The 25817-nt window shown below is 42.6% G+C and overlaps 1 protein-coding gene across 1 annotated transcript in view; it reads left to right on the top strand.

Moving 5' to 3' along the window:
• Ppp2r2b (protein phosphatase 2 regulatory subunit Bbeta) overlaps positions 1–25817 on the top strand; it is a 382372-nt gene that overhangs the window by 110595 nt on the left and 245960 nt on the right. The gene's annotated exons all lie outside the window — the stretch shown is intronic.

Here is a 25817-nt window from a genome sequence, read left to right as displayed (position 1 = left end):
CCACCCAGCAGCCCATCTCCTCTAGCCAGGCCCCACGTCTCAAAGGTTCTGAAACCACACAAAGCTAGGGATCAAAGGTTAAGTGTGTGAGCCTATGGGGGACATTTTACACTCAAACCGTTTCAAGGTATACACGTTTAAATAGTCACTTCAAGTAATGAGCTAGGAAGTGGAGGGCAAAGAAATGGAAATCAAGCCTGGTGATGGTGGTTCACGCCTTTAATCCCAGCACTGGAAGGCAGAGGCAGGCAGATCTTTGTGATTTCAAGGTCAGTCTGGTCTACAGAGCTAGTTCTAAGACAGCCAGGCTGTTTCTCAGAGAAAGCCTGTCTTGGAAAAAAAAAAAAAAAAGAAAGAAAAAGAAAAGAAAAAGAAATGCAAATCACAGGGAACCATACCTAGTTTAAACAATTAAAGACCAACTTTCTAATGAAAATAGATCAGGGTCTCGGAGTATGAGTTAGCCAGGTGAAAAGCAGAAGAAATCATTTCTAAGTGATCTTACTCAAAGAGGAAAACGCGAGAGAAACAACAGAGCCGAGGAGGAAACCAAAGAACCTGAATATAGATAAGACAAGGCCATTTCAGAAACATTCAAAGTAGCATGAGATCCAGAGAGGGCAATGGTAGGCAGAGACTCAAGAGAGTCCCACAGACTTGGTTAAAACATCCGGACTTTCTCCTAACAGGTGGACAAAGGCCTTAGAAGAAGAGAGTGGGACTTCTATGTAGAGCTGGGAGAAGCTTAGCACAGTACCTAGTAACTCTGAGTTGGGCGGGTTCGGTATCCTTGACCTCAGCTTACAGGCACTACTGTAACCAGCTTACAGGCACTACTGTGACCAGCGTGAGATAACAAGGCCAAAACTCTGCCTGCGCTATGGAAAGAAACTTAAGTGACTGCTTCTGGGAAGACTGGTAAAGCCATCCTTGGCAAGTGGCAGACAGAGTACAGAGCCCAAAGCAAGCTTCCTTGCAAGCATATCCTTCCTCCTTGTTTTTCTACTCACCCCCCTCCCCTTACAGCCTCCTCAATGAATTCACATACTTGTTAAGTGATGAAGTCATAATTCTTTCTGGCAGGCCTGTCATTCCCATAATTGATTCTTTGCTGGAGCCTAAACATATAAAAATGCAGGTGGACCAGATTATATGTTTGCAAGGAAAGCCAGGAGTCGGGGGTAGGGTGGGGGGGGCGGGTGAGCGGACAGGAGTGGTAGAAAGGAGAGTCAGACTCTCCAGGCTTCAGTCGGCATCCCTGAAAGGCACAGGTAGACAGCAAGATAACATGTATGCATTCACCGGGGTCAAATAGCTCAGTGCTTCAGGGTCAAATGCTCTGCATTCTTGGGTAGCAGTGATAACCACAGGGCTCGGTGGAACAGGAGGAAAGCCAAGATAGTCGTTTTTAGTTTTTTACATTGTTCACTTCCTTTGCCTTAGGTCTTGCTGTGTTTAGATTGTGACCTAAGATTGCATTCAAAACTTAAAATGTCTAACTCAGGCAGGACGGTAGGGTTAGGATATTAGTTGGACAGGAAGATGGTCAATGGTGCATCTGTAGCCTGTTTTATTTATGGAAAAAGCTGACGTGACCTCAGTGGTGAGATCCTGACACCAGTGATACCATGCACGTGTGTCCTTAAGCATAACTCCAAACAACTCTCTTAAGTGAAGTTCCTTATTTCTCAAATTAAGTTCCCACTTGCACCAGTAATTGCTAAAGTCTAAGAACAGGGCGCATATTAGTTTGGGCCCTGGAGTTTCTGTATCATGCTGGATATAGAATGACCCTGACTGGAAACAGATAAATGGTGAGGAAAACTCCAGGTACTGGCTGGGAAAAATACAAACCCAGATAATGACAAGGCAAACATGTATGCAGCACGGGTTAAAGAGTGGTACCAGGAAACATGGCTCAACTACTCAACTGAGAGATGGTGGCAGAGGGTAGTATAGCTATGCAACAAGAATCTGTAATCAGAGAGATCTTGGACCACTTGCCAGTCCACATAGTAGCTGTGTGCGTTCAGTAGCCGACTCCATGGATGCCAGATCTTAGGTGTGACTCTGGGAAGTCAACAGTCTCAAGGCAGACACGTATGAAGCCAGGGAAAGCTCTTGTTTCCTTCGTCTATCTCTACCGTGCACACATAGCTTGCGCAGTTGAAGCCACTTGATTAAAGATATGATGAGACTTACTAAGCCCCCAGAGGAAGAGAACATTCTCTCTAGTAGTCAAAGCTGGATAGCGGGGAACTTCTGGTTAGAATCTCACCTTTTCCATTGGACTTTTCTAGGTATTAAGTAACTCAAAAACTCAAATGCCCTTAGAAATACTAGCTTGGTCTTATGGCTAATGGGGGTTTGAGAATAGATAACTAGATCAAGCAAGGAGTTGCTTGCTATAGAGACTACTTCAAAGTGAATAAAAACAATGATTTCTTTTACCAATGCTCAACACAGCATCGACTTCAAACTTCTAGGTAAAGGGGGACATGAGTGTTCCCCAAGATGAAAGCTGGAGGTTCTCATAATAAAAGCAGGGCTTTACCATTCCTAGAATGATGAGGTGCAGGGAGAGAGTATTCTTGAGTATCATTGCAGCTTGAATACAACTGAGTGGCAAGGAATATGCTTGGTGCAAGCAGGGCCCAGGCTTGCAAATGCAACAGTCAGAAGTTTGCACTGCGAGGATTGACTAGGAAGGTGGTGAGCAGTGCTGAACTAGAGATTTCCTTTGTGCTGATGACTTTTATGAATTAGGAAGGAGAAGAGAAGTGGCAGACCCTGGGTGGAAGGGAAGGAACTCATAGCAGTGTGTGTCTATGGTGGTCAGTCAGAATTTAGCACAATATATGGACCAAATAGAAAAGCAATAGAGGCCGCAGAGTCTGAACTATTTAACAAATGGAATGATGGAGCATATTCCTTCTCCAGGTTTGCACCTGAGAGTGACAGCTAAACCCAGGTAAAGGAACATCTTTTTATTAAATTATTTTTATACATACAATGTATTTTGACTATATCATCTCTTACTCCTCCCCACCCTCCCCCCACATAACTCCTCCCAGACCCACCCCACCACTTTGCGCCTTCCGAATTCCATGTCCACTTCTTTTTTAGGATTCCCCAAGTTTAATTTGTATCACCCATGTGCCTATGAATGTAGGGGCATCTGCTGGAGTGCGGTCAAATCACCAGAGGCTACACACTGAAAGAGAACCGACTTTTCCCCGCTTTGGAAACCATTCAGTTGATGTCACTAGCTCCCCAGTTAGGGGCTTGGAGTTTGTGAGCTCCTCCCAACCCCTCCCCTACCAAGCTGGAATGTTTAAGGCTTGATCTTCTGCACGTCTTGTGCGTGCAAGCAGCCACAGCTGCTGAGACGTCATGGGTGCCATGGTCCAGTCACGTCCAGAAGAAACTGTTTGATTCTGGTCCTCCCTGACCTCTGGCTCCTACACCCCTTCCATGCCACTATCACCCACAATGGTCCATGAGCCTCGGGGGTGGGCAATATGAAATAGATGTACCACGTGTGACTTTTGCATCTATTCTCAGCACAAGGTCTGAGCTTCTGTGTTAATAGTCATCCATTCTAATAAGAGACTTCTTTAATGAGTTCCAGAAGCTCCTCTAATCAGTAATAATACTTTTACCCCCTGGAGTTTGTGAGTTCCCCAACCACGTGCTCTTGGTCAGAATGGCAATACCAGGCATCTGTTTCATTCCGAGGAGCAGATCTTAAACAGTCAGAAGGTTAGTCCTATAACATTGCTCCCTATTACACAAATGGGCATATTTTACCATACCAATCATTATAATCCTCAGGATGAGCATCTTTGGTGGATATTAACTGCTAAGGTTGCTGAAATTTTACATATTGTTGTTCTGAAGAAATTAAAATTATAGAAGAAATCTACATTTCAAATATCTGAGTATATTAGTGTGTGCACGCATGTGTGTGCTTGCACGCATGTGAGAGAGAGAGACAGAGAGAGGGAGGAATGGAGAGAGGGAAGGAGAGAGAGAAACTGAGAGGTGTCCCTAGGTTGATCAGGTATGAGCGTATGAATATGAGTGTATAATGTATAAATGAGAAAGGCCAAGTCTGCAAAAGACTGGGGGAAGGATGTTTTTACTTAAAGGCCAGGGCAAACAATTTTGGTTTTATACTGGATACAATGAGAAGATGTTAAAGGAATTTTATATAGAAGCTCATCATACTCCGATGTTTCCTAAAATGAGTTTCCTCTGGCTACTTAACAAAGTCCATAGATTGCAAGGGACAAAAGTGGGAGGTGGGAAACAAAGAGGTGGGTATGGTAGCTGCCCAGATGAAAGTGGGAATGGTGTGGCTCGACCCATGCTCTGAAGAGAAATAAGGACACTTGAGGCTGTGTAGGAAATAGAACCATAGGCTTTTCTTTTTAAAAAACAATAGGAAGAGTAAACAAGAAGGAAACAATGGTCTCCTGGCCATATATAAAACTTTATGCTTCAAGTGGATTGCCTTGGGAATAACTACTTGTAGGAGTCACGGCTGACTCTAATGCTGAGAGCAGTAAAGTAGTGGGAGACGATTTTGAGCTGGAGAAAGACTTGAAGTGCTCAGACCCCAAACTTCAGCACATCTACATCCTTGGAGCACCTATAGGGCTGCTAAGCCTATTTCCTTGTGTCTGGATGCAGCCAAATACAGCAGTTTGTTGTTCGGAAAAATCTCTTCCTTTGCTTGGGCACCAGTATATGACTGTTATTCTTCACCAGGGTCATCCCTGCATGTGTCTCCTTTAAGTCGTAGCCAAACTGATCAGCAGCAACTTCTGCAGTCATTTGAACGGCTAATTGGAGCCCACATTTTAAAGACTTATATTTTTAGTTAGCTGTATGAGGTAATCAATTTTGGAGATGGTTACAGACATATACTGAACTAGAACATGGCCAGAGATTTCAAAAATGGTTTCTAAGAAAACACAAAGATCATTAACTTCTTCATGTGTAAAGAGAAACTGGGATTTAGCTGGCGGGGGGGGGGGGGGGTTTAAATTGTTAAACTGTTACCCACCCCCACCCCAGCTCCACAAAGGATTCTATCGAGAATCATCTCTAAAACTCAGTTTGCTCAAAGTAGAACCAACTGAAGCCATGTGGCCAGGACTCCATTTTGGGAGGTCCTCTTTACATAGAGAAAATCCATCTTTAAGAGTATTGTAACACTTAAAATGTCAATATTGTTTTAAAGTGATTGCATCATTTTCCAAAATAATGATTTGTGCAAGGAATGTCATGAATCATAATTAATTTACATATGCATTAAAATCAACTTCCAAGGAAATCCTCCTTTCCAAACATTAGAATTAAATATTTATATTCGTTGTTATTTCATATATGCAGAGTTAATATTGCCTCTCAAACCCACCTGCTCTCCACCATTCCACCATGCCATTGTTCCTGTTCTTTATAACCACAGAGATTTGGAGTTAGGTTTCCCCTGAACTAAAAAGAAAAAAAAGAAAAAAAGAAAAAAGAAAAAAACCCTCACACATGAATCTTTATAGGAAGAAGAAAAAAACAAGTTCCCCTGAGTAAATTGGGAGCATGGGGGGGGGGTACAAGAGAGGGTAGAAGAAGAGTGGGAGGTAGGGGAATGGAAAAAATATGTGTAGCTCAATAAAAACAATAGGAAAAAAGGTCTAAGGACTCTGCGAGAAGAAAACAGAAAGCCCTGAGCCAGCGTCACCTCTGTGGAGCACAGGAAATAGAAAAATGAGGAGCTCTCGACCATCGAATTTCTCTTTAGGGTCTCACTTTGATTCACAAGAGGATTTATGAGCTCAGCTTGGAGGCCTTGAACTTGAGCTACCAACTCTAGTACATTATTGTGTTTATTTGAAAGGGAGGCCAAGTCCCTCCAATTCACCCTGTTCAATTCAGTTTTACCTTTCCAAAATGAATATGGAGCTATAAATCAAGGACTGTGCCCTGTGGGGTTCCTCAGGGAAAGGTCAATGGGAGATTAAGAGACTGACTCATTTTAATGTGACAGATTCGGAAGAAGAAAACTATTGCAAGGGGGACGTCAAAAAGTAGAGAGGGCTTAGACGAAAACAGAATTTCAGTGTTCCCTGGTGATATGTAGTAACCTCTATTTCTGTCCACTTTTACCAAGTGAGGAATTCATTTCGACACTTCTCACTTGGCTCTTGAGCTAATCTGAAAGTTTGGGGTATGTTGTCAGTCACATTAATGAGTAAGAGTAAGTCCCACGGATCTCCCCACCCTGCCTCCCTCAGACAGAGGGCGGTTACCTAAGCGTCAGTCCTTTCTCTGCTTGCTCCACCATCCCAAGTAGACAATGATAGTACTGATGATGAGAAGGAATACTGGCTTAGCGTTGTTTTTATTTGATGCAACTGGCTTACAGGATGCCTCTGTAATCACAGCAAAAAGTCTTGGAGCCAAAATTAAACATAGTTATACCTTCAGAATATCTTTCTTTCCCAGGCCAACAAGGTCTCCATAGGATCAGTGTCCTAAAATGAAGTCATTCACAGGTATCCTTGAGGGGTTGGACACATGACATAAATTTAAGTACTCTTCTTGGATATAGATAGGATTTAGGCATATCAGTATATAGTCCCAAAGAGAGAATGCATAAGGCTTGTCTTTTGGCCTTACAATTTTATTTGCATATCGGCTAGAATTTGGCAGAGTGGAGGGACTTAATGTTTGCTAGGGATAAATTCAGGGCCCAATAAACAAAGGAACAGTTAAAAGAGCAAAATTGTGGAGTGTGCCAACTCTGGATGCGTGCAGAATACCTCAGCATCTTTCCCCTGCCTTTCTCAGTAGTACTTATTCACAGTTAGGAGGATGGCTCAGTGAGGAAAGTCCTTTCTGCATAACATGAGGATCTGAGTGTAATCCCCAGCACACACACACGCAAGAAAATATCAAACAAACAAACAAAAAGCTGGCAAGGCAGGGCTAGGGGTTCTGGAACAAGAGGCTCTCTGGAGTTAAACAGCCAGTCTAGCTAAAATATTTGAAATTCAGGTACAGCAAAATAGCCCATCTCAAAATTAATATAATGAAGATTGAAGAAAACAACCAATGTTGAACACACGCAGAGATTGAGAGAGATCTTTCATTCAGGAAGTGGGCACTGTCTCCTCAAATGATAAATAGATCCCTTCTAAGGTATCCCATAAAACTTCCCAGGAAACTTATTCGCTTTCATGGTGTCTCTTGCATGTGATTCATGCCCCACAGTGCTGAAGGAACCCTGAGTGTGGGGAATGTGGTGTTAGTTTTGTCCATACCCAATCAAGCATAAGACGCTACCTGTTCTTTAGCAGCCAGTGTTGGTGAGCCAGTAAATACCCAGAGGTTGTAGATCCTCACAAAAGGAAATGGAATTTAAGTGGGCAGTGGAGTAGGAGGAGGCATTTGAGTTTACTGCGAAGAAAATCAGGCAGGACACACCATGTGATGTACCCCATGACCTGTACCTGGCAAGGGTATCTGTATCACAAATAAGGCAGTGAAAATATGACCTTTATCAAATAAATTATTTGTCGTGCACCTACTGATTTTATAAGGATAGTAACTCAGTTGCTATCAAACCAAATTCCTGCCCTTTGGGAGTTTATCGAATGGGAAAGTAATAATCAGTTGGATAAATGATTGCCAAGTACCAAGTATGCCTCAAAGAGACCTTATGTAGGCACTAAGGACATGTAATTAAAATGAATGAGGATAGACCCTAGTTAACTATGTGAAGAAGGGTGGAGAGCCTTCTAGTCTGTGGACAGCTTATGGAAAGGTTCTGTGGTAGACTGAGAGGCGTAGATCGTTGATGCACGCAAGAAACCAACAGAGCAGTGTGATCAGAGCGGAGAAAAGGTTTAGAAAGAGCACTGGGAGACATGGAATGAAAGGTTCACAAGCCATGCTGTGCTCAGGGAATGGCTGGTGACGTCATGCTTTATTCTTGAAAAGAAAAGGTAAGGGACTCCTGCAAGTCAGGCACTCCAGCACCCCCAAGGCTCAGGGAACAATGTGAAAGAGTCAGGGGAATGGATGTCAGTGCCAGAAGATAAGAAGAAGAAGTATGAACGGCTATTCTCCCAATTTGATATATCTGTTCCAATCACTAGCTCAGGTCAGCTACGGTTTCCTGCACTGGGCCCACACAAGACCTTTACAGGCCCTTTCCTTTAGCACTGAACTATTGGCTACCCATAGATCCTAGGAAAGGGAGTGTCCCTGTCCCTGTCTTTGGCTATATACCTTCTGTGAGCCCCCCACCCCGGACACCAGTGAATAGCTCCAAACCCATGGCCCCACAGATGGCCTTGGTTAACCCCGGTATATCATAAAATGCAAACAAACAGAAACCCGAGCCTGAGAACTTGTGGAGGGTAGAGGATGGCTAGGAGTGACAGAGAGGTGGGAGATGGGCGTGGTCCATGCAAAGTGGACACATATAAAATTATTTTAAGAATCCACCAAAAAATTAAAGTAAGAAGGAAACAAAATATTGCTAACCTTGTTTTACAAACAAGGCAACTGCTGCGCAGAGGCTGGGGCCAGAAGCAGAGCTGCAGCACACCGCAAGGCCAACTGCAGAAATTTAATGACGGTGATCCCCATGCCAGGGTCATATGGATACTGACTATGCTTGCACAGCTCTCAAGGGTGTGACTCTACCCCCCACCCCTGTAAATTTTGCATCCCCAAAATCATTGCACCCTTTTCTCCGATCCGAGTAAGGAAACCTGTCCTGGGTACTGCAGTCCATACATGGTTAAACTAATCTTAGAACCCATGAGAGCTAAGCTCTCTCAAATGTCTGTCTCTAAAACTTTCTGGGGTCAGCAGTGAACACCCTGCTGCCTTCCTCATTACTGAGCTCACACGAACATGAAATTATTTGCAGGGAAAGATTAAACTTTATATTAGACTTCAGATTGTAAATAGCGAGACCCGGCTGAAATGAATTTGGAAAATGAAAACTGATAAATTATAAGATCCGTTGCATGGAATAGAATATCTTAACAGGCTTCAGGCAATGGGAAGGGATTGAGTCAAATATTTAAAAAGTAAACAGGTTTTTCCCATTTGTTTTTAAGCTAACAAGATGAAATTAAATCGGCTAACAGCAATTAGATAAATGGATGTCAATCAGATATGAAACTGCTAAAGAAATTAGTCATGGGGTAGTCCTTTAATCTGCTCAGGCTTTGTATGTGTAGGGTGGTAGAAATGTGACCTGTTATCAGCCCAGGTATGATTGAATTATTAATAATATTGTACAAGGCCACCTAGAAACTGGAGCTTGGGGACTCTAAATCTATTCTAATTGAAACGGAGAATCAGCAGACTGGAAAAGACCCTGGCTTTTCTCAAGATGTGTCACGGTAGGTGACACGTGAGGCTTGCAACACGGTGGCAGCTGCAAGCTGCCCTCTCAATCTGCAAATGGGTCCCTGCTTAAGACAGTTAATGCTGTCCATTATTCTGGAGGTTTCTTTCTGTGTTTTGGAAAGCACGGGCAAGAATGTTTCATGCCACGTTATTATGCAGATTGCCCGGCTAACAGGAAGATTATGGATGCGGATAAATCAGATTTTTGAAACGAAGGGCTTTCCTAACCCCTTAAGAGGATGGTAATATGTGCACAGCCGTGGAGGAATTCTCACTGATCAGGACGGGAGAAAGGGTCACACTGCCATTCCTTGAAGTGTACCGAGGCTGGAATAAAAACCCAGGAACACTCAGAGCAAATGAATAGAATTCAAGATTCAGTCGCCTCTCAAGTCCCTTGCTCTTTTCCCTGGTTTTAATGTGGGGGAGTTTTTTCAGTCTCCTGGGACCCCAAATAAAGTCACTTACTTGCCTGTGTAAATTTCCATTCTGGGAATAGGGAGCAGTCAGGAACAGGAAAAGTGACTCACTTACCCTTCTTCTTCCTATTGTCTCTGCTTCCTTTTCTTAACCCCAAGGAAAAGCTCTCTTCTCCCTTGGCCAGCTGCCTTCTCACTGGGACCTGCCCCCAGGAGCTATTGAGTAAGCTGGTGCATGAACAGATTAGGTGGGGAGCATTGGCTTTTCACTGAACCCCAGGCCCCGCCCAGTCTGTGCCCATGCGCAGACTCCTTAGCTACAACTTGGGAACTATGCATGACAGACAACTTAGAAGGGTTTTGGTGTCTCAACCATTGTTTGGTTAAATAGTTAGGACCAATCTACTTCGTACATATTCACATACAAACAACTGCAGAGTCTTTTACCAAAATCAATGTATTGAGAGAAAAGACTAATAATTCACTTGACTATGTAATCACAATTGCTCATGAGATATAAGGGTATGTTGAGCACTGCAGTTTCCTGAACTTGGAATCAGAATATACCTAGAATCTGATTCCTTCCTCCACAGTGATGCTTCAGCTGTGTTCCGGGCTCAGTATAGGAGTACAATAATACATGACAGTTCTGACTTGCATGTCCCTAGTGGCATATTTTCAGAAACATGTTTGTCATTTGTATGTCTTTTTGTTCAAGTGTTTTGGATTAATCTTTTAACTGTTGAATAACAAAAGTTTTCTTAAAGGGTTGATAAATTTTTAAGCTAAAATTATTAAATATATTTTTTCCTAGACTTAAGTGTGACTCTTTGTATCTTATTTTCTTGCTAATGTTACTCCCTCCTGCTACTACAACCTAGACTGACCACGACCTCTAGTACAATGTCCTCATGTTGAGGTCTGCTACCTTTGAACCCACAAATGAAGTCCCAGCTGCTTCTGCTTTCCTTTTGGGGTTCTACAGGTCCTATTACTCATGAATGCCATCTCGGGCTGAGGGCAGCCACTCTATACGAACTGTGCCAGATTGGTTAGACACAGTTTTCACCAGAAAGACTGCGTTCTCTCCAGGCGACACACTGGAACCTGAAGCAGAGTGCTTCCCACTATTTACAGTGCAGTTCTCCACAGCCTAGCTGTGACTTTTTTCACTCCTCTGCCTATCGTAAGACTAAGCTTGAACAGCCGAATCGGAGACGCAGTGGGTATGCAGTCTCAAGACTTCAAATTCCTACTTTCTGTCACTCAGTCAAACTTTGATCTCCTTGCATACGTTTTCTAAACAAAAAAAATTAAGAAAGTAGCAATGCTTCATATTGATTCTGGAAATTTATCTAATGTCTGAGTAATAAAAGGCATCCCGTTTCTGGCACTCTGTACTTAGTTTGCTATGATATTCCACACCGTGCAGTCTTGGGAAATTCTGCTATACACTCAAGAGAAGACAAAGCAAATACTTCTTTAGTGTTATGAAGGCAGTTTTGATTTGTGGTGCTCCTGTGGAGTATTTTAGGAATCCCCAGAAATACCCTGACCACAGTTGAGAACTGTTGCAAGAAAGAGATTGAAAATGCATTGATTTGAGTATCACAACTTAGGATTTTCCTTCCAGAGCACTGGGTGGCTTTCAGCTTGATTTGAGGACATTTTCTGTTGTTGTAGGGATGCTTAGTCTGTCAATAAAATGAGTAGGATGGATTGAAAAGAGGACAGAGGAAAATAACCTTCAAAAGGAACACTTAAAGAGGCAATGGGCCATTGCATGTCAAAGGGCAGTCGTCAGGATTTTTGCAACAATTAAATGTGTTCAGCTACGTAAGCAGCATAAAACAAAGGCTACCGCCTGGAAAGCTCTGTTTGTATTAGAAGTACTGTATCAAATATTGTTAGTGATGGCAGTGATCTGGCATCAACGATGTTGATACTAAGTGAGCAGAAAGAAAAACCTGAACTGGGCAGAATCGGAGAGAGATTTTACAGAACATGTCACAGTGAAGTTGCTGCTTGGATGGGAAGGTGATGAAATTTAAAAATGTAGAGAGTGATATTTTGCTATTTGACCACTATATGGACTCAGAGTATTTTCATGGCATGGAGTCTCAATTAGTATTTTCTGGGAGCGGGGAGAACCAGAATGTTGGAGAGTAAGGAAGGCAACTTCAGAGTCTGGTGATGCTGAGTCTGTAGTATCTGCACACGGTGAGTTTGGGCAGATGAAAGAATCCTATGTGTCAACTCGTACACCTCTTGGGAAGTGACCTCTCTATCACACTTGGGGTTTTGTTCCAGTTTCTTGCACAGCCAGGCGGCTACTATGTTGATCCTCTGTGCACTTCTCCAGTTCCAACTGTTCTTTCTCTCCCGTCAGCCCGTTATTTCCACTCCTGAACCCTGCAATCTTCCTCCCATCTACAGGTCTTTGCACTAGTATTCTGTTTTCTTGCCATTCTCTAGGTGACATCAGCCCCTTGTGTAGATGCTCTGTATCGCAAAGTGTTGCCTTCTAGAAGAATTGCTCATGAGGTAAACTTCTTCTCCCTTGCATTCTTGCCTTCCATCTGATTCTGTTCATTGTCTTCATAGACTAAAACTTCTTGAAGACAGTGACATACATATGATTGACAGGACACCTAGATCATCAGGCGTGTTAAGTATAGCCAGCCCTCCTTATGAGTGCTCATGGATTCAACCAATTGTAGATGTAAAATATTCACAAAGAATTGAGTCTAGACCGAACACGTACAGAATTATTTTTCTTGTCATCACTCTCTAAATAGTATAGTGCGACACCCAGCTGTATGGCACTTCTGTTGCATTAGTTAGAAATAACCTAGAAATAATTAAAATGGGAGGATATATTTATATGTGCGTGTGTGTATGTGGCATGCAAATTTGTCATTGGACATAAAGTTCTTGAACATCCATAGATTTTGATATCTGTGGTGTGTCCTGCAGCAGGCCCACCCACAGATACTGAGGGAAGACTGTATTTGTGTCTGGAGTCTCTAAATGGAATTCAGAAAATTTGTGAATGTAAAAGACCTTCAGGGGTGTAGTGGGGTGTATACTTTGGTATGGGTTCATTTGCACGGATATTTTCAGTCAGTACCAACATGCCACCAATATACAATGAGAACTTCAGTTTTGTATTTGATTTTCAAAGAAGAATCTGTCCCCATCTGTGAAATCTCGTCAACTGTGTTTGTGCGTGCTGGCAGCTGAAACATTAACTTCTGCGTGTTGCCAAGGTAGCGTCAATGACACGATGCTCCTTTATACCTGGCGCTCATGTGTCCCTTGGCCCCAGAGCCCCTGTGATGGATGGCTCTCCCTGCATCCTCCCTGCATCTTCTTCACTCTACAAAGCTACTCTGCCTTTGTTTGTTTCAAAGACCCAGGGACACAGTCTGGGTGAAGAATGGAAGATTGGCTTGTGTACATTTTCTGACTCTGATCTTATTTCTCACCCTTATTCTCAGGGTTGACTTAGCAGCAGATCTTGTTAAGGGGGGAACAATACTTCCCTTAACAGACTTTTAGGATTTACAAGAAATGACTGGGCAAAGGGACGACAAAAATTCAAGAAACCTAGGGTTCTCAGCCATTCGGAAAGGGAATTGTTAGGCAGGTTACTCAGAAAGTTGTTTTCTCCTGGGCATTTCAAGTTGTTGCTTCATTATTGCTTTGCTTTTTTTTTTGAGACAGGGTTTCTCTGTATAGCCTTAGCTGTTCTGGAACTCACTCTATAGACCAGGTTGGCCTCGAACTCAGAGATCTGCCTGCCTCTGCCTCCCAAATGCTGGGATTAAGGATGTGTGCTACCACCACTTAGCTTGCTTTGTTGTTTTTATGGGACCAGTGTGGCTAGCAAGGAAGTTCCAGTGACAATCTCATGGTAATTGGCATAAAACCAATGTCTGTTTTCTTCCAGGAAACTCCTTGGATTTTTCAAAAGTAATGAGTATAGAAGAAATGCTCAATGATTATATAGTTGTGAATCTTCTAAAATAGTAAAGAGAATGGCCCTTTACTCTTGGCCGCTCTTCTTCTCAGTTTGAGAAGTGTGTGTGTGTGTGTGTGTGTGTGTGTGTGTGTGTATACATTGCTCCAGTGTAAGAGCCTACATTGGAATGACAAGGGATCGAGGAACATCAACTGGAAAGGAGGATGTGAGTGGACCTTGAATTACTTTCAACTTCCAGCCACAAACTGTATCTATTCTGGGAAGTATTTTGCAGACATGAGAACCCATTCTCTTATACTCCACTTGTTGATGCCCCAGGGTTATGGGTAACAAGCTATTCTGAGACAGATACATATATGTGTGTGTTAATACATATACACAAGATATCACTTTATAACCCCCCTTTCATCCTTTACTCCCTCCATACACAAATACACACAGAGATAGATATGTAGATAGATAGATAGATAGATAGATAGATAGATAGATAGATAGATAATAAATAGATGATAGATAGATAAATGATAGATAGATCTTTATGATCATCTTCCTTTTAATTTCATTTATTCATCATGATTTTATTCTTTCTGACATTTTCTTTTACTTTTAAATTTTAAATCTTCATTGTCATCCTGCGCATCTACACATAGACATTCCACAGCACAGAAAACAACTTTGTGGTTTTTGACTCTTTGCCTTTAGATGGCTTCCAAGGATCAATCTCAGGTGAACCAGGCTCCCACAGCAGGAATCTTTACCATTTTTAAAAATATATATACTTTTCTCTATAGTAGTATTATTTATTTTAGTGTGTGCATATGTGTGCATGTGTATACACATGTGCTTGAGTGCACACACATAACATGATACGTGCATGGAAGTTAGGGGATGATTTTTGGGAGGCCCATACTCTGCTCATACTGTGGGACCTGAGACTCAAACTCTGATCTTACGTTTGCACAGCAGGCACATTTCCCCACTGAGCCACATCACCAGTGTTCATGCAGTTATTTTGCAGCATCCTGTTCTTGATTAATAGGCTTATTGGCTTCTGAAATATTTCTTCATCTACTAATCAAGGTTTGTTTATACTCCTGGTAATATTTGTTTCTTCCAGTATCAATATGTCTATTTCTCTTAGTTTTTCTTCACATTATGGGTTTACTCAATTGACAATATGATCTCATATCTCCAGGCCATATGAGAGAATGACTTTTCAGAATGGTTGAGTGAATATCATTAGGGATTATCTACAGGATAGTTCCATTAAAGAGTAAGGCTCAGGAATGCATTTTGGAAACTCTAAATGCTCAAATGCACTCTGGAGAATCCTGTCCCCACACTCATTGACTTGAACCTCTCTAGACTACTTTAATTTTTTAATTTTTTATTGAGAGGAGGAACCTTCTGCTGTGTTTTCACAGGATAGAATGTAGAGAACTGAACATTAAGATACTGGGCACACAAGTCATCTCTCTATGGATATCACTTTCGCGTACACACACACATACACAGTCAGCCTTCCCCTCACATCATTTTGGATACTACTACCTACCAAAGCATCTTCAGGTTTGGGCAAAAGAAGAAAATGCATTCATTGGCTTATCTCTTCCCCTGCCGTCATCCTTCCACTGTTCTCTCCTTGCATATAAGACCCACCATGCACTGGATGGTCCTCCTCGCATCCTCTTTATTGTGAGTTAGATCTGCTTTATACCTTCACTATTATTTTACAAAGAGCTTGGGGTTAAGGAGATAAATATGCATGCAGTTCACATTTTGACAGTAATTTTCTTTTTTGGATTCTCCAAAATCAAAGAGCATCAATAACAACTTATCTGGCTAAGCCAGATTTTCTTAGAACATCTGCTTCTTAATTAAGGAAACCTTGTTTCAAAATGGAAAAGCCCTGGGCAGTGGTGGTGCACCTCTTTAATCCTAGCACTCAGGTGGCAAAGGTAGGTGGATCTCTGTGAGTTCAAGGCCAGCCTGGTCTACAGAACCAGGACAGCCAGGGCTACACATTTCTTTTCACTGTCTCGAAAAAAGAAAAATTCAAAGTAAAAATCAATCTCCTTGATCTGGAGAGATGGCTCAGCAGTGACAAGCACTAGTTGCTCTTTCAAAGAACATGATTTAATTTCCAGTACCCAAGTAGTGGCTCATAACTGTAATCCTGTTTCAGGGACTCCAAGATGTCTTTTGGCCTCTGCAGCAGGCACCAGGCATTTGCATGGGGTATGAACACACAAGCAGGCAAAACACCCATACTCATGAAACAAAATAGATTTTATAGGATTTTAAAGTCATCTTCCTTGGTAGTTGGAGCCTCTACTTTACCCAATTATTTCATAGAGTCCTCTATTTTCTGGTATTAACAACTCTCTCCATTGCCTTTAAAGTTTGGAATGTTCCATTGATTGTACATCCTTTGATTAATGAATTTTTATTGTTCAGAGAAATTGTCGGCATTTTCCTTTTAACATATCTTAATTTTCACATTTGTAGATCACTGTACATGGTAATGTTTTGCATAAGGACATTTTTCATCCAACCATATAATATACAATGAACATATTCCCATTCGTGACAGCTACATCCCTTATCCCAAACCCTTGCTTTGATTAGCCATGGCTTTTTGTGTTTCCATGAGGATAAGGGAACCATTGTGGGAGTGTAAAGACCAGTAATCCTGAGTTGAAATCTCAGATCTGCTCTACTCTTCATGCTAAGAGCAGTTTGGAGATTTGGTTGCCTCAACGATGACCAGAAATATCTCCTTGGGTGTTAGCTGTGAATGATAGCAATAATATGCCTATGAAGACATGAGTACAATGCATTGACATGCTCTGTGAGCTCCTTTCACATGGAGGCCGATGTGATTATGAGGGAAGAAAGGCTTTCTAATGCCATGGCCTGCCCTCTCCTCAAATACATATATATATACACTAATGTGACTCTTTGTAGATAGATCAAATGTGTGTCACTCCACATGCTTTAGAATATCTCTTTGAATATTCTAGGCCCTTTGTGGAGCCGTCTGCACGGAACACTGTTCCAGGCCAACACAAGGATGATTTAGCCCCAATTGTCAAGCAGTTGCGACTCCTTGGGACTGTTTGTTTTCCATTTTAATAATTACCTATAGAAGCAGCACTGACTAAGCTGTGACCTGACAAACGAGTGTGCCCCAATTAGAGCCCATTATGGGATGGATGCGTTAGTGCTCCTGTGCTCTCCTGTGGTGGACACAGACTCTGCGGCTACTTATTTGCCTAATGAGGTGGCGTCCGGGAGCCTGGCAGATGGGAGGCTTTTGACAACATTTATTTCAAAGGAGCTAAAAACGTATTTCAAGGAGGCATGAAAATATGCATACGCTGCTAAGTTTGTGGAGATAGATTTATTTCCTTTGAGTATAGTAGTTAAAAGCTGTTCGCAGACAAAAAAAAAAAAGTTCCAGGCTTTATTTTAATCAACAGCTATCACTTTCTAAGCCCTACTGTGTGCACAATACAAAAACAAGCCCAAGTTGCTGATGAGACATTGGTTTTAGTCTTGCCTCCATTAAACAACCATGCTTTCTTGCCAGGCCCTGTACAAAGGCACCAGGGCCTAGTAGCAAATAAGAAGTGTGATTCTCTCCTGACTTTACCTTGTACTGTATAATTCAGTGAGCAGTCGCAGACCATGGTGGCAGCAGAGAAACGGACACGGGGTGTTGACAGAAGCATTGTAGAGAGGCTGACTTAGTCTGTATCAGTGAGAATCTTGTGGAAGGATGAATACTCTGAAGTATAGGGCAGCTTTAATTATGGGCAAGAGAAGAAAGAAAGCTCAGGAAAATGCAAAGGCCCTGAAGTTGGAGTGAACTCACAGAGCTCCGGGCACGGAAGGGAATAAGATGGATGTTGGCACAGGAGATAAAGACCAAGCAAACAAGATAGAGCTTTAAGTCCCTTCTCTCAGGGCACACATATTGCCCCTCTTAGCTTCACTTTCTTTCATCCATTTATTTATTCTTTGATCCAGTCAACTAACAGATAAAAAAAAAAAAAAAAAAAAAAAAAAAACATTCATTCAAACCTACAAGTTCATGTTGCTTCTGTTAGGCACAGATCCAACCATGAGTAAGACACAGAGCAGACCCAAAGACTCACAATTGAGATAATATCCAGATGTGCAAGCTCACAGTAGAAGGACATCATCCTCCATTAGCGTCTAGAATCTCAGCATTGTCCAGAGGAAGAGCAGAAGAGAATGTCAAGAGAAATAAAATACACACAGATGCCGAGAAAGCCTGGGAAACTCCCATGGGCTCCTCAAGGCTCCCAGTGTAGACCGTGAGATCTTAACAGATAGAAATGAGCGTAGAAAAGTACTCCCCAGCTCTTATAGGCCTGTGGCTCTGTCTTAAGGGTCCTTGGATTTATCTTTCACTAAGAGTTATGGGAAGCGTTTAGGGATTGTTGGGGGGTTAACTGGAACTTCAGATTTGTGCTAGAGGGGATGATGCATGGAGAATGGAAAATTTGCTGAGGGGCCACAGGAGGAAGCATGCTGAGAAGTGGCAGTGGCCTGAGTTGAGTTAGTGGCTAAAAAAGTTGTAGACCTTTTCAAAGGGCAGCTGCTATGTGGGTCTATGGCACTGTGGATGAAGAGAAAGGGTAAGGTTGGGACTGTTTCCTTAGACAACTAAGGAAAAGTGAACAGCACTCAAAAGACAGGAAGAGAAATGATCTGCTCTTCCCTTTCCAAGCAAGCATTAGCTACTTTGACCCTTTAGAAAGGTTGTCTACACTGCAATCTGCTACTGAGCATCTGTGACCAAAATCTGTTTAACAAATATCAGAATTATTTTGATTACAAAATTTTGGAGAAATAATCAACTATTTTCAATAGGATAGGAAGCATTTCTTGACAGTGGCATGTCTTTACAGGATGATTGATCAAGGCCTTAAGGGACAAATGACACGTCACTGGGGAATCAATGAAGGGATGAATAGTAGGGAGATATTGTTGACAGCAAGCACAGTAGTGCAAAGTTCAACGTTCCTCAAAAAGCTGGAAATGGCCCACTGGTTCTGGAGGATAGGGCATAGGGAGGAGGAGGCATAGAAAGCCAGAGATTCTGGAGGGGGCTGATTACAGAGGCTCACAAGATGCACCCACGAGCCTGACAAATTTCAGGCCTGCAACTGGCAGTATCTTTCCGTAGAAAGTAAATAGAATCCATTTATTACAGGAAATTCCAGCCTAGAAAAAGGTAAGTTAACTTCTTTATGACAGGAATTCTATCTTTTGACATGCATTAGACACCTCCAACAGAAGCCGCATCATAGGGCTGTGGTTGTTGTTTCTTGTTTTGTTTTGTTTTGTTTTGTCAACTTGACATAGGTTTGTCATCTGAAAAGAAGGAACCACAGCTGAGAAAATGTCTCCACTAGATTATCTTCTGGATAAGTCTGTGGAGCATTTTCTTGATTGATGTGGACAGGCCCAGCCCACTGTGAGTACTGCTATCTCTGGGCAGATTGTCCAGTGATGTATAAGATATCAAATCAAGCAAGCCCTGGGAATCATACCAGTGAGCAGGGATCTTCTATAGCCTCTGCTTCCATTTCTATTCCCAGGTTTCTGCTCTGACTTTCCTGGATGCTGGAGCATGGCCTGGAAGTGTAAGATGAAATAAACCCTTTCCTCTCCACGTTGCTTTTGGTCATGGTGTTTTATCACATCAAGAGAAACAGTAACTATAAGATCTTGTGGGGTGGCCGGGCGGTGGTGGCGCACGCCTTTAATCCCAGCACTCGGAGGCAGAGGCAGGCGGATCTCTGTGAGTTCGAGACCAGCCTGGTCTACAAGAGCTAGCTCCAGGACAGGCTCTAAAGCTGCAGAGAAACCCTGTCTCGAAAAACCAAAAAAAAAAAAAAAAAAAAAAAAAAGATCTTGTGGGTGATTGGGTTTTTTGTATGTTTTGGAGGGTGTCAAATTCTGTACCTCTTTTACTACACACTGATGGTACCTCAAAAGTCATTAATAATTCTGTGTCTTTGAGTTTAGGAAACTGTTATAGGCAACGCTTCAAATTAGAGTGACAGAAAGCCAGATCTGTATTTCAGAAAGATTAATGTTAATTTAGTGAAGAGAGTAAAGTGGGATTCATAAAAGATTGACTCGGGAACCAAAAGAAGTTAAATAAGAGAACAAGAAAACAGATTCATACAAGCCAAAGCTAATTAGGATTCTGCCGTGGAAAGAGACATGTCCACATGCGCGTGCGTGCGTGCGTGCGTGCGTGCGTGTGTGTGTGTGTGTGTGTGTGTGTGTGTGTGTGTGTTAGTGGGCATTTGGTACGTCCTATTTGCACCTGCAAAAGTGAAGGAAACTTTATTAAGAGTACTTTTTTTTTTAAAGTTTTGTTTCAATGTGGGATGTGAGTGTTTTCAGTTCCTACTATATTTGTGAAGTCTGGTGATCCTCCTGATATGGGATTCCCTTCTGTATGCTATGATATGTTTCATTACCATTGGTTAATAAAGAAGCTGCTTTGGCCTAACAGGGAAGAATAGAGCTAGGCAGGAAAAGTAAACTGAATGTTGGGAGAAAGAAGGCAGAGTCGGGGAAATGCCATGTAGCTGCTGAAGGAGACAGACACCAGAGCCGTAGGTAAGCCACATGTTTGTGGCTATACAGAGATGAATAAAAATGAGTTAATTAAGATGTAACAGCTACCTAAGAATATGCCTAAGCTATTGGCCAAACAGTGCTGGTAACTAATATAGTTTCCGTGTGATTATTTGGGTCTGGGTGGCCAGGAAACATAAAGCAGTCTCTGGTCAAATCCTCCTGCCCACTTTGTGAGCGATTTCCAGTTGGCTGTCCACTGGTTCAGTACACTGATGTACAGAGAACAGATAAACATTGCCTGCTGTTCAGTGTCGATGGAAAGCCGACTCCACCCTTGCCTGTTGAAGTTTGCGTCTGGGCTCTTCATTCTATCATGTTTTCTCTAAGCTGGAGCTGAGCTGGGATTTGAAGAATAAGATCTGTGTGGGTTTTCTTAAAGAAAAGTATAAGCGGGTGTACAAAGAGGGAGATAGGAAAGGTTCAGCCAGCAATCTGGACAATGTTGTGCCAAAGACAGTAATCTGGTAATCTCTCTCTGAGTTCTCCTGTCCTTCAAGGCTGGGCCAGCTCCACGGTCTACAGCACATTCAGTAACGTAAGTCCTCCACACACACAGGCATGTCATGCTTGACAACACATTCTGCTATTGCTGTCTTAAAATCCCTGGTGCTTTGGGAACAAAGAAACTTGTGGTTTTATTTTAGAGTGGCTCCTGCACGAAACAATCTCAGAGTCGCGGGCTGGTACCTTGTGCTTGCTTTTGACCGCTGACACCCTCCTCGCTTGGCTAAATGCCTCTAAATCTTTACGCTGTGGAGGTTCCATCGCCTGAACACACATTTCAAACCTTCTCTCCCATCAAGGTGTGAGCTCCCTGCCGGGGCTTTCAAAGGCTCCTGGTGAGCACACAGCAAGCGAGGCACGTCTGGTGGTGGGTGAAGACACGCCTCCACACAAACCCACTTACACCAGCAATTTCACACTGCTTTTGTCCTGCAACTATGGCTTCGAGGAAACTTGGAAAAATAAAAACGTAAGAGTGAAACAATTCCAGGATGAGAACCGGACAAGTGAATTACCCCGGCATCCGTGTCGGCAATGACAGGCGCAGAGCAGTCACAGTTACCGATATATGATGACAAGCGCTCACTGTTACTGGATGTGTTACATGCCGCCGTGCGCCGTTTTAGACTGTGCAGCCACTCTGTGATGCGACTTCTGCTAACCGTTTTGCAAATGAAATTAAAAACAAACATGATTGTTACCTCGCCCACAATTACACCGGTAGGGAACATCAGAGCCAAGATCTGAACTCAGAACTGATCAGGTTCTCAAAAGCATGGTCTTTAAGTTTGCTTCTTTTATCTTACCTGTCTTTGAAAAGACTCAAATGGAGCCTTGTAGCATTACCAGCAAGTGTGGTCTACGTGACAACACTTTTATTCCTCCCACTGAAGTCTGCGGGGCCAGCTGGCAGCAGGCTTCGAAACCTGCGTTCAACCTCATACCTTTCCTTGGCCAGCGGGCAAGTTTGTTCTTCTGTATGTAAAATGGACTTAGTGAGTCAGCATTTGGAAGCAGTAAGCACCCAAGCTTTGTCACCCCAGGTCCCACACCTCACACACCCAGGGAAGGAATCCAAATTTTGCTTTCAGTTCTCCAAAACGTCTGTGATCCCCACATGTTCAAGTCATTGTTCCGGGGCCTACACTACTTTTCAGATGTAAATTCAGACTCTTTCATCTTTCTCTTCGGTTCAGTCCTTGTGGCTCTGTCAGATGCCAAATGGAAATTGCAGGGTCTCTATTTGAGGGTTGTTTAATACGATTATTTTCTTTCTGCATTTATTCATAAATATTTATTGAGTTTAAAATATACACAACCTTGCTTACAAGTTCAAGGTGCACATAGATCTTGGATTCTGCCTTCTTTCGCTTGCCACACCGGTGTCCTCACACCGAGGACAGCAGCCTTGTTTGTGTAACACCTTGAACCCCTCGCCATGTTACTGACATGATGGGCAAAATTTGCAATGTGTTCCATCCTATGGCCTCTAAAATTGCCTGTGGTCTGCAGTTTTCTGCTTAAGGTGGGAAAAATAACAGACTATGGGGGTGTGGGAAGGGGCATTTGGGGCTGGTTCCCAGTAAACAGAAAGACTTCCTGCGCAGATCTCTCTGTCTGTAGACCAGGAAGATTGATGCTTCTCTCCTATAGCTCCTTCATGGTCCAGAACAGGGCAGAAGGACACGCAAGACAAACCAGTTACTTTGTAGTTTTATTTAACTGGGCCTACAGACTTGGGGAAAATTTTTAAATTTTTTTATTAAAATATAATTGTATCATTTCCTGTTTTTCTTCCTCCAACTTTTCATGCCTCCCACCACCTCTCTCTCTCTCTCTCTCTCTCTCTCTCTTACTCTATTTTCTAATTGTTATGATACACACACACACTTAAATATATAGATGCTACCTGCTCAGTTCATATAATATTACTTGTGCGTACATGATTTTAGGGATTATAAAATGTGGTATATATACACTTTGGAATACCTGTCAGTCATGAAAGTTATCAAGCATCCTAGCAGTGGAGCATAGAAGACATGCTAACAAATGTAATACTTCGGGCCAATTCCTAAATCGCTAGGTAATCTGGCATGTCTCTCCCTTTCTCTATGGTTCAGTTTCCTGTCCACAAAATGATGATGGGCCAGACCTAATGGCCTATAAGCCCACCTTCCAACCTGAACTGTGTCAAAAGAGTATTTCACACTACCAAGAATTAGGCAAGCTGTAAAATTTGAAAGAACTGTCCTCAAGATTACCCTAATTCCTGGCATCAGCTACAAATAGGTCCCAAATTAACCCCAATTTCAGTACTTTGTCAGGAGAATTTGCAAAACTCATTGAATGCTGTCATAGACACGGCTCCAGCTCATTATAGGGAAAAGTACATATTAAGGTCAACCAAGGAAGAATTGTATTGAACAAGCTCTAGAAGCATCTCAGGCAACACTTCCCTTGTTTTCAGCATATCACCCTCCTGTCATCACTATGACAACCTGCACAGGGTACCATCAACCACCAGAGCTTTTCTAAGCCTGGCGGTCAGGCTTGTCATTGGAACACCATTGCGTTGTTCCCATAGGCATGACTAAGTTTTTAATGATTGCCACAGAATTGGACTCAGTAACTAGGTGCATGGAAAATCATGAGACCCAGAGCTCCCAGCCCAAATCAAGTAGTCACTGTACTATAGCTGGTTCTACCTTAAGGTGCCCTGTGCTGTCCCCCAACCTAAAGTACGAACTGTTCACATGTATAACACACCTTACCTCCTGCAGCTTAAAGAAAGGGCCAGCTTCTGTTGGGGCTAGGTCAAATGTTTTCACTGCACATGTTACATTTACTGTTCATTACTTTGCCTTAGGGTTTCTATTGTCATAAAGACACACCATGACCATGGCAACTCTTATGAAGGAAACATTTCAGTGGGCGGCTTACAGGTTCAGATGTCTAGTCCATCATTATCATGGTGGGACACAGCAGCATGCAGCCAGCCATGGTGCTAGAGACAGAACTGAGCTTGATCCAAAGGTAATAAGGAAAGTACTGTGTGCCACTGTGCCTGGTCTTAAGCATCTGAAATCCCAAAGTCTGCCTGCACAGTGACACACTTCCTCCAAGGCCACACCTCCTAATAGTGCCACTCCCTATGAAACAAGCATTCAAACACATGGGTCTGTCAGGGCCATTCCTATTCAAACTACCATTCTTTAAAAGCACATACACTTGGGTGCATTAGAAGGCTGGGATACAGTTCAGCTGTCATTGGTAGTTTGTTTGCCTAGCATATACAATGCCCAGGATTAGATCCTCAGGACTACGTAAGCCAGGCATGGTAACACACGACTGTAATCCCAGCACTGGGGAAGTGAAGGCTAGAAGGTTAGAAAGTCATAGGTCCACTATATAGTGAGTTTGAGGCCAACCTGAGCTGCATTAGACCTGGACTCAAAAAGTGAAGCAAAAGGCACCTTAGAGTGAACACTGGTTCTCAACCCTCTTAGTATTATGAACCTTTAATACAGTTCCTCATGTTGTGGTGAGACCAGCCATAAAATTAACTTGTGGCTACTTTCTAACTACTACTACTACTACTACATGCTACTGTAATGAGTTGTAATGTAAATGTCTGACATGAAGAATATTTGATATGCGACTCTCAAAGGGATGGAGACTCACAGATTGACAACCATTGCTTAGAGTAACTAACAAAGCAGTCACAGTTGTGGGTGCTAAGTGTAGGGTGCAAGGAATTCCCGACTCCCCAAAAATCCTTCTCTCCTTATATAGTAACCCAAGACAGACCAATGTATACTCTCTGTTTGCACCATAAGAATAGAGGATTGATGGAGGACTGGTGGGTGTGGCTTTATTTATTTATTTATATAGAGGAAACCACCCCAGAAAGATTGATTTCCCCAAAGAAGTGAACTACTGAGTTATGCTAATACCTGATGGTGGACTTGAGCTCAGAGAGGAAATAAGATTCAAAGGTTCTGGAGTAAGAGTGTTATCCCTGTGATATTTAATGAGCAATTAGGATGTCCCTATGTCAGTGGGGGAGTTGGAAATATTTGGTGGTACTTCAGGGAAGACAAAAAAATAGAACTATAACCAGAGCCAAATCCTTCCACATCTCAAGAAGCTTTTGGTCCAAACATATAGGAACTTAGCAAAAGGCTTTGAGTAGAAAATGACATGGAATGATCTACGTTTTAAAGGACTGAATTTGCTACAGGGAATAAACTATGCTAAACTAAGGACCTGAACCTTAGCTTTTAATAGGCTCAGCAGTGAAGAGCTTGTATCTCAGCACCCATATCAAGTGGCTCACACATAATGTCCTTTAACTCCAGCTCAAGGGGTTCTGATGCCTTCTCCTAACCTCTGTGAGCACTGCATTTATGTGCACAAATCTGTGCGTGCACACACACACACACACACACACACAGTTAAAATCTTAAAAATAAACACTGTGCTGGTGGAACAGGCTGCTTCAGGAGGCCTGGAGAGTGGCTCGTGTTGAAACACTCTTGGTAACTAGAGCAGCGTGGGCAGCATGGCATAGCAGCTGAGATAGTGAGAATTGGTCAATTACAGATACATGTTGAAGTTAGAGCTGACGGATTTGATGGGAAGCATTTGGGGAAAAGAGGAATTCAGTGACATTAAGTGGAGCTGGTGTGGCAGGCAGCACTAAGGATGGAGATGTTACATAGGCACCCAGGGGAATGTCAGCTCAGCTGCTAAGATTAGGGGAGAGGGCCATGATCAAAGCTCAG

This window comes from Arvicola amphibius, chromosome 5, assembly GCF_903992535.2.
Source record: "Arvicola amphibius chromosome 5, mArvAmp1.2, whole genome shotgun sequence".
In the NCBI taxonomy this organism is placed as follows: Eukaryota; Metazoa; Chordata; class Mammalia; order Rodentia; family Cricetidae; genus Arvicola; species Arvicola amphibius.
Note: the sequence above shows the minus strand (reverse complement) of the source record. Positions and strands in the feature narration are given on the sequence as shown.